Here is a 9,899-nt window from a genome sequence, read left to right on the forward strand (position 1 = left end):
GTGTGTGCCTTTAAAAAATAGTGAAACGTTTATTTTTAGAAAGACACAGTAATAAGTTCAAATGAAGACTGATGAATATTCAGTAAAATGGGAGCTATAAATTAACAGTCGAATTTAGCTACAAAGACGTACTTGGTAACCTGGATAATGTGTTTTCAAAAAGATTGGTAGGAATAAGTTGCAGGCAGGCAGGATGGAGTTTTGTATGCATTTCCTCCAGTTTTAGGTCCATTATTTTTACTGCCCTACTTAGTCCATTCTACTCCCTAAACCATAGTATTTGGATTCATGGAAGGGAGTGAACCCACATAGACAAAGTGTCATTCTTATTTCTATGAAACAGAATATAAACACTGAAAGAATAATTCCTCTGTGGTTTTTGTGGTGAGGTCTGCAAAGAAAGTGATAACACATCTTGAATGCATCAAGTAAACTAGGACCTTTGTCCAATGTGGGAACAGGGTAGTACCCTAATATTCTGAACATCACACCTACCCTATGAAAACCCCTGCCCTTAGTGACAATGCTGGAATTTCCAGGTAAAGCCGTATTTAAAATAGGTACTGCACTTAAGCTTACGGTTCTCAAAATCTATGATTTCAATTTGCTTTGTATAGCTTTTTTTTAAAAAAATATTTTATGTGTATGAGTGTATTGCCTGCATGTAGGTAAGTGCACCCGTGACAGGCACTGCCCGCAGAGGACAGAGGAGGCTGTTGGATCCCTTGGAACTGAAGTTATGGACAATTGTTAGCTGCCATATGGGTGCTGAAATTTAAACCCAGGTCTTCTTCAAGAACAACCAGTGTTCTTAACTGCTGAGCCATCTCTCCAGCCCCTGCTTTGCATAGCTTTAAAAACATAAAACATGTTGACTGTTACCAGAGTCTTGCCTTGTGTTTATAGCATCAAACATAAATAATATTGACATTTAAAAAATTTAGTACAGGGTGCTAATGTATTTTTCTGTATATATGTATGACAGTATCTGGACTACCTAATTACAATTTTAATGTCATACCATTTAAAATAAATGCCAATATTCTATGACAACAGCCTTTTTGTCTTTCTTAAAGATTTGTTTTATTTTTAATTAATGTGTCTGTATGTAAGCATATGCACATGAGTGCAGGTGCTCACAGAGGCCAGAGGTATTGCATCTCCTGGAGCTGGAGGGACGACCATTTATGAGCTACCCAACATGAGTTCTGGGAATGGAACTGAGCTTCTCTGCAAAGGCAGTACCTTGAGCCATCTCTCCAGCCCATATCTACAGTTTTAAGAAACGGAAAGTTGAACATTCTAAATTCAGTCGAAGATGGCATATGATCACTTTCTCATAAAATGTAATTAAATCATATTATCATTCAATCAGATTAATTATCTTCATTGATGAGATAAAAATATTTCTTAAAATCTCTGCCCATCTAGTTAGACTGTTTCCATGCTGTCCCCATCCCTGCCTTGGTCCTAGGCCCGCTCCTCATCTTCTTACCTTAGCTCTCAGGACTACCCTGGCTCTCTCCTGCTCATACTGCCTGAGAATGCCAGACTAGACTCCTAAACTGATGCTGCCCACTGTGCCTTGATTCCCCTTGCACCCAGATCGCCTATATTCTCTTGTTCAGAGCCAACACCTACTCTGCCTAGCTAGTTAGTCCAACCCCTCGCTGCTCCCACCCCTACTTTGGCCTTAGGACCCTCTTAATCATCCTGACTTAGACCTTCAGACTACCATGCTAAGAAATGAACACAGTCTAATTGTTCCGCAAGTGACAATTGGATAATGAAAATTTGGTATATTTACTCATCAGTAAAGAAAAACAAAATTATGAAATTTTTAGACAAGTCTACTTGTCACTGCTCATTAAATAAGCTTCTTTTTGCAACAGAGGGAGACTATTACAGAGTTCCACAACTGATCAAACATAGAGAAAGACTGTCTTTGAGAAGCCCAGCCTTAAGAGGCCCATCTATAGCACAACTTCTATATCTAAGACTCAGGGGACATAGCACAACAGAGGGTCTAGAGAATACTAATACATCTCTCAGCCGTCGCTAGTGAAGCTTCCTTATGCAACAGAGGGATATTAACATGGAAAGCCACAACTGGCCAAAGTATAGCGAATAAGAGACTGTAGAGTAAGTGTCCCTGGGTAGGACTACTCTATTAAACCTTATTAACCCAGGGCTCAGGAGCCATTGCAGAAGATGGGTAGAAAGATTATAACAGTCAGAAGTGGTGGTTGACCACTTCTGACAAGGAATTAGTTTTCCAGGCTTCTTCTGGGAATGTGCTCACTTGAACTTCCACAAATGGTGATGGCATTCATAAGACCTATGCAAAATAAAACTAGAAAAAACAAACAAACAAACAAAACCCAAGGTAGAACTGGGGAAATGTGTAAGAAACTACAACCTTAGGCAAGAAGCTATTGGTAGTTGATCACTATTGGGGAAGGAATATTAGTCTTCTCTAAGGAGTGAAGCTACACAGACTACCAGTAGATGAACTCATACCAAGGGACATCTGGGATGCAAACTTGACTCAGTAGGCCTTAACATATGATGAAATACACAAAATCCGGTGGGGGTGCTGGAGAGTGAAGATAGAAATGGAGTCTAAATATGATTAAATTGTATTATATGAAATGCAAAAGCTTCAGTAAGATATATATTGAATAAAACATTTCTGAATGACCACATAGCTCATAAGCAGTACATACAATCAATAACTGATCAGATAATGAGAAATCACTCATGTGTGGGGAAAACTATCTGTATCTCTCCCCTTACCAAATGAGACAAGTAATTTAGAGAGTGACATGGATAGGAGAGCCAAGAATTGATGCAATGACTGTGGATAACTGAGCTTATTTTGAAACTTAAAAACATCAAATGCATAGATAAGCTTCAATTATATGTCACTCTAAACAGTGGTAAGTATTAACTGGGACAGATACCTTCAGAGAATACAAAAATAAAATAGCAGCAATAGTTCCTGCATTCATGTTGACAAACTAACTGGCATCTGGTTTCATTATTCAGGTCCTGTCTATGTGGCCATATTGTTGAGATTTCATGAGCACAGCTTCCCTGTCATGTTAAGTGGACACTCTCTACCAGCAGGTGTCCTGATCCTCCGGTTCTTACAATCTTTCTTCCCCTCTCCTCTGGGATGGTCTTCAAGTCATAGGTATAGAAGTTGAGTGTGGGGGTGGGTTGGAAAAAGTTGGTTGAGGAAGAGGGATATATGAAAATGATGTAAATATAGTACTCTTCTATGAAATTCTCAAAATATTTTTAAAAGCTAAACAAAGACCAGTAAGATTTTTCTAACTCTAAGTGCATCAAAAACAAGCAAAAAGAGGCTATGGAAAATTGAAAGCCAATTATTAGTTCTGCAAAAAGAAATGAATGCTTTAAGTGTTGACACCAATTTCTGGTCATCATATGTGTTTGTTTAGTGTCAAGTTTTTAGCTAAAACAGTATCAAATAATCTTGATAATAGCAATTTCCATTTGAATAGAAGGGACAGAAAATCCTTTTCTATTCAGGATACTAACAAGCAAAAGCTAATGAGTTATGTATACATACATTCATGTGGAAAGGAAAAGAACCAGACATTTTAAGAATTTGAAGCAAAATGTCAAAATTGGTATTTATTAATATATGGACACTTGAAATATTGTAATCTTCTAGTCCACAGTGGGATATAAAGAAGCAACATTGTGACTTACATAGTGACCAAATCTCTTTTTATAATGAGTGTATTGACGCCAGAGATCAAAGTCCTTATAACTTCCCAGTTCCTGGATATATAATTAAAAGTGGCATATTGGCTGTTTAAGTCAGTGCTACATAAGTTCTTTGAGCTATATCATAAACCTCTTCTTCTGTCAACTGTTACAACTAGCCACACTCCAGTCATGGCCAGGATACTAAAGCCAAAACAATTTCTAATTCCAGGGGAGATATGGAGATTATTACCACACAAATAAAATTTAAGGCCTTATGATTTTTCCATACATTCATTTCACTTTCCAGTCTTACACCGAAGAAGCTTAACTGATACTCAAAAACGACTATAGCTTCCCACAAACTAAACTAGGTAATAAAATTGTCACTGAGCCAAATGTCATATCATTGGTAGACCCAATTAACAAATCCTACAAGCTACTTCCTATTGCTCTCAGTTTCTAAATCTATATCAAATACCATCCAAATAGACCATAAACATGTGGTTACATTCTATAACACCACAGGGGCCCATTGCATTGCTGGCATCAATGAACTCCAAGGCAATTAATCTCTTATGCAGATGACCCTGTTAACAACTTGTACCAGAAGGTAGGAAATAAATTCTACAAGATTCATAATTTTCCACTTTCCTATTAATTTCAGGTCAGATTTAAGTAGCGTACTAAAAATTATCCTTTCAAAATAAAAGATATTAATATTTCTGTTATCTCTTCCTTCAGAGAAAAAAATACAATACTTTGCAACATTGGTAATGCTTTTCAAGTAACATGTTCCATGTCCACGAATACCCCTTTCTTCTAATACACATGTTAATACAGAAACTTGCCATATTTACTGACATTTTGATAAACCAAGGATTCTGTCATAGAAATACAGGTATTTCTGCCACTTCCTTCAGACTCTCGAGTAAACCCTATGATGTTGGAATAGTTCATAACAGGCAAAAAAGTCACAATACAGGTTTCTGGATTTCAAAGAAAGGCTCTTGCTTGTGCAGTGGGAAATGAACTCCTCATTGTTACAAGAGCTTTTGCAATGTTGCTGGCCACTACAGAGATGCCATACCTTGGCTTAGTCATTACAAACTAAGTAACCAAGGACCCAGGCTAAGACATGAACTAGGACAGTCTTGGGGCCCGTACAAGATATAAAGTTGAATGTGGTAAAAGTAGTATATCTTAATATCAAGAAAATCACCTTTTGGATTGAGCCTAGTCAAGACGAGAGAACAGGAACAAGCTGCATTATCTGGTGGCCCAGACAGTTGTATTACTCTACACACTAGCACTTACACAGTCCTGAGATTGTGTGTTCAGACAAAACAGGGACAAAAGAGGCCAGACTCGATTTATGGATAAACTAAGTATATGAGTGTGATCCGTGAATATTCAATGTTTGAGGGTGGCTATAATGTAGACATTGAAAGGTAATAGTCAAGGAAAATCTTGAAAGTGCCATTAATACTAAAGTAGACCAAGTACCTTTTGTAAAAATAGAAAAGAAATTAAAATACAGTTTCCTGGACAGGAGTTGGTGGCCTACACATCTGGTTTAAGAAACAAGAACATTCTTTAACATTAGAGTCAAAGAATATGAAATGAATCTACTGGCAAACATATGAATAAGATCATAGTGGATGACTAATTTTCTATCAGACAATAATGACAAATATAAAGTGTCCATCATGTAAGAAGCATTTTAGAGGCTTCTTAATCACTGAGTCAGATAATCACTGAGTCAGATAAACTAGTGTTTGTGCTTGTCTATCACATAAGAAGGAGGTTTTCTCAGAACACAAGTGGGTAAGTCATGTAGGACAATTTGGAGGTTCCATATGAGATTCTGAAGGCTGATATAACAATTATCTCTGAAAACTCTAATGTCATACAGGGACCACATAGCATAATTTTTGAGAATATTAATTGGCATCTTTCCTATAAATTGACATTTGATTAATCAAAAAATTATCAGTGGTTTACTGCACACAGATGCATGGGTATTCAAAGGATACACTCCCCTTTTCTGCCTAGGGAATCTTGGAATCAGCATTCCGAGGTGTAGCATATACTTGGTCCATATGCAGAGCCTCATGCCACGTAGGATCTGAATGAAGACCCATAACTCCTAGCATGGGTTATATCTCACCCACACCATCATTAAAAGAGCATCTTGATGCAAATTGCAACAGAACTTTTAATTTAGAATAGATACTGGAATTCAATACAGAGTTAGCTTTCTGAAACAATACTTCAGGATGATATATATGAAGTAAGCCACAGAAATATGTATGACTTTATGCCCAGTAAGAATGGGTTGTTTGGGACTGGAGCGATGGCTCAGCAGTTAAGAGCACTAGCTGCTCTTGCAGAGGATCCCGATTTAGTTCCCAGCACCCAAATGGCAGCTAATAACCCTCCATAATTCTAGTTCCAGGGGATCCGACACTCTCTTCTGACCTCCAGGGGCATTGCATAACATGGATATAGTTACACACATGCAGGCAATACATTTATACACATACAACACAAAAACTGGTTGCTTTATGAGCTGAGGGATGTGATCAGTATTGTCACTGTGCTGGTTACTCTTGTTGACCTAACTCAAACTAGAATCACCTAGGAAGAGAGAACCTCAACCAAAGAACTGACTCCATCAGCCTGGACTGTGAGCAGGTCTGTGAGGGAATTTTCTTGATTGTTGATTGAAGTAGGAGGGCCTAATATACGGTGTGTGGTCTCATCCCTGGGCAGGGGGCCCTGGACTGCTTAAGAAAAGCAGCTTGGCAAGTCAAAGTAAGTGGGTTAGTAACACTCCTCCTCGCTCTCCGCTTCAGTTCCTGCCTCCAGGTTCTTGCCTTGAGCTCCTTCTTTGGATTCTCTCAGTGATGGACTTTAAGGAGAAGATGCAATAAGCACTTTCCTCCCCAAATTGTTTTGGTCATGCTTTTTATCACAATAACTGAAAGAAAATTGGACACTCATTTTTGATTTTTCTGAAGATCAAAGAAATATCTAAATATCCTGGGATTTCTGTGACCTCTAGACTGCACAGATTAGAGGTCCACACTTGTCTTTTCAGGGGACAAACTTTAATGGTTGTGTAAGCTGCTAGGACCCTTCATAGACAGGCAGAAGCATTTTTAATATTTAATTTGTATTATATGTGTATAAGTGTATTCCCTGTATGTATGTAAGTGCACCAGTGTTGTGCAATGTCCATGGAGGTCAGAAGACGGTGTTAGATCCCCTGGAACTGAAGTTGCAAATGGCTATTAGCCACCATGTGGGTGCTAGGAATTGAACTTGGGTCTTCTGCAAGAACAGCCAGTGCTCATAACTGCTGAGTCATTGCTGTAGCTCTATAGTCATGATCATTTGAAATGAAGGGCCACCATCCTGGCAAGAAAAATACATAGTGATACCTAGGATTTGAGCCTGCTTTCTAAATTTAGAGACAGTATAGCACTCATATTCTTCCTGGACAATTGGTACTTTACTTTTCAGTTTTAGCCATAAATGGACACACGTAGTATAGCAACTCAATCCTGAGAGTGCTGTGGTTACCATCACACAGATTCCTTATAACAGAATACTGAGCTCATAGTGTCAAGAAAAAAAAGCTGAAGAGATGAGGTAAGGTGAGTCTGAGAAAATCAATGAATAACTTTCTACCTCCTCAACAACTATAGTGACAAGGTCTTAGACCACATTGTTCATCAATACCCTTGCTTTCCCTTAGAGAGTCTCATGAAGCCACAGATGGGCTCCTTTCCAAATACATGTAACCACATGGATTTGAGCAATGCAAGAGGAGGAAGGTCATATGACTGTACCCAGCACTTCACCTCAGGAGTCAAGAATTCTCTTTGCTAACCAATGGATGACTAAAGTAAAGGGATCATTTCTGTCTGACCTGCAACCTATCTATTAAGCAAAATTTGTCTGAATCTCCTAAGCCTAACAGTCTTAAGAGTTTTGTACATGGTCTTTCCATTAACCCCACCTTTTGTAGTTACTCTGTCTGTGTTTTGATCTGCCTACTCACTCCTTTTCCCATTCTGTTTCTTATGTGCTTATGCTAGTGAATTTATTTCACTTCTTTATCCATCTAAGGTAAAACAATAAACTATGACCTCATTTAGGTCATTCTTGCAGTTCCTTTCGACTATCACCTGAGCCTGAAAATACACTAATCAGCTTATATTAAAACAATGTACAATTAAACTCAATAATCTTAGAACTTGTATGTTTTACATGTGTTTTCTTCAAAACTGAACTGTCTTACATGTTTTACATATTCTGTTGGATTATTTCTTAGTCTTCTAAATTCTAGAATCCAAAACCACTACAGTGAATCAACAGAGATGGATATACAAACATATTTAAGCATATATACATATATTTTATATATATACAAAAATACATATACATAGGTATCTTCCATTTTCGATGGTGGAAAACTAAAATTAGTGCTTTGAAAGCACTAAATCAGTTGTCAAAAAGATAAGCAGTGCATAATCCACAAAACTGTTTATTACTTTTCAAACGATAAGAAAAGGCCAAAATAATTGGCATGATTCAGTTGCATTAGAAAACTATTTATTGCTCACCATATTTATTTACTGCTCAAATATTCAGTGAATGAGGAGACTCAGTATGAATTTATGGGAGAAAATTAACCATGACTTCCTATTAAAGGGTTCCTGACTCTGCACAAATAAATTAACATACTGATATAAATAGAAAAGAATGAAACAGGATGAAAAAAATCAAAGATGGCATATTTAATGTTCTCTTTAATCTTTATATATTTAGTCAAAATTAGTCATATGCTTATGATTAATATATGAATTGACTTGTGCATACTCATGGGTTCAGTTAGGTTTCCATCTTGAAGTCTGACAAGGTACAGGTAAAGACTACTCTAGCTTTCATAGTCACCAAACACCAAATCAGAAAATGTGGTAACCACTGGGGAAGCCAGAGCGGTATTTACTACACACTCAGGTACTGTGTATTAGTTGGTTATTACTGTGTGACAAGAGCTACTAAGGAGCAACAAGGAAAGCAGAATCAAGCAGTGAGTGTAGATCTAGACAAAGAGAAAAGAGTAAGATCTTGTAGAAAATAATCGGAGTCTTAGCAATGGGTCCAGTGACCTTAAGATGATTTTATGAGATTGAGTGGATCTTATGCATGAATACAAAAAAAGAAAGAACACAAAAAATAACCCTAAGGTGAGAGGGTAAAAAGGTAGGGGTGGATCTCGGAGGAGGGAGGACTATGATAAAAATGCATTGTATGAAACTCGTAAAGAACTAATTTTTAAAGAGAGGAATCTATGACCTTTGTGGTTTCTTGTTCACACTGCCTTCATGCCACAGCATGAAGAACAGTACAAATGCTAGATCAGGACTGTCTCCCACTGCATAACTGCTTTCACTGAAAAATGAATTCACATATGCAAACTTTTTTCCTGTTGTGTTTTATTTTTTCCTCATCTGGCATAGATAACAAGAAATATAGAAATTTCATACTTCTGTTATATTTCCATGAGTTTTGTTTGCTTGTTGCTATATTACACATTGCTCAGATCAGATATCTAAATATCTTCCAACTCTCTGAGAACCTTGCCTGAGGTACTATCAGATAGATATTAAGGATGTTTCTCCTCAAACCAGAGAAGTATGTAATCAAAACCTCTTTGTATCTTTGAAACATGTGATGGAAGTCCGTGGATGACAGTCTTGCACTGGTTTCAGTTACGTAGACATATATGCTGTGAGAAACAGGGTGATTTTAACTGACTTGATCTTGTGAAGGTAACCATATCTTCTGTGAGTTCAAGTCAATAAAATACCAGCATGGATGGAGAGGAGTTGCTGAGACCCTACCCTCGCTGAGAAGCTATTGATGGCTGATGGCTACTGGAACAGAGTCCCTTTCCTTGGGGGGTGTGGCCACTAGTAGATTGCCCATGTCCCAGTGGATAGCCTCACATTTTTACACATATAGTTATCACTAACTAGACACAGTGGGTTATTTAAACAAAAGGCAAGAAGCTTAGAAGGAGAAATGTTGGAAAGCCCCAGGGGGAGTTTGAAGCGGGGAGTATGGAGTGGATATTATGACAAATT

Source organism: Nannospalax galili, unplaced genomic scaffold (genome assembly GCF_000622305.1).
Source record: "Nannospalax galili isolate Female #2095 unplaced genomic scaffold, S.galili_v1.0 scaffold767, whole genome shotgun sequence".
Lineage (NCBI taxonomy): Eukaryota > Metazoa > Chordata > Mammalia > Rodentia > Spalacidae > Nannospalax > Nannospalax galili.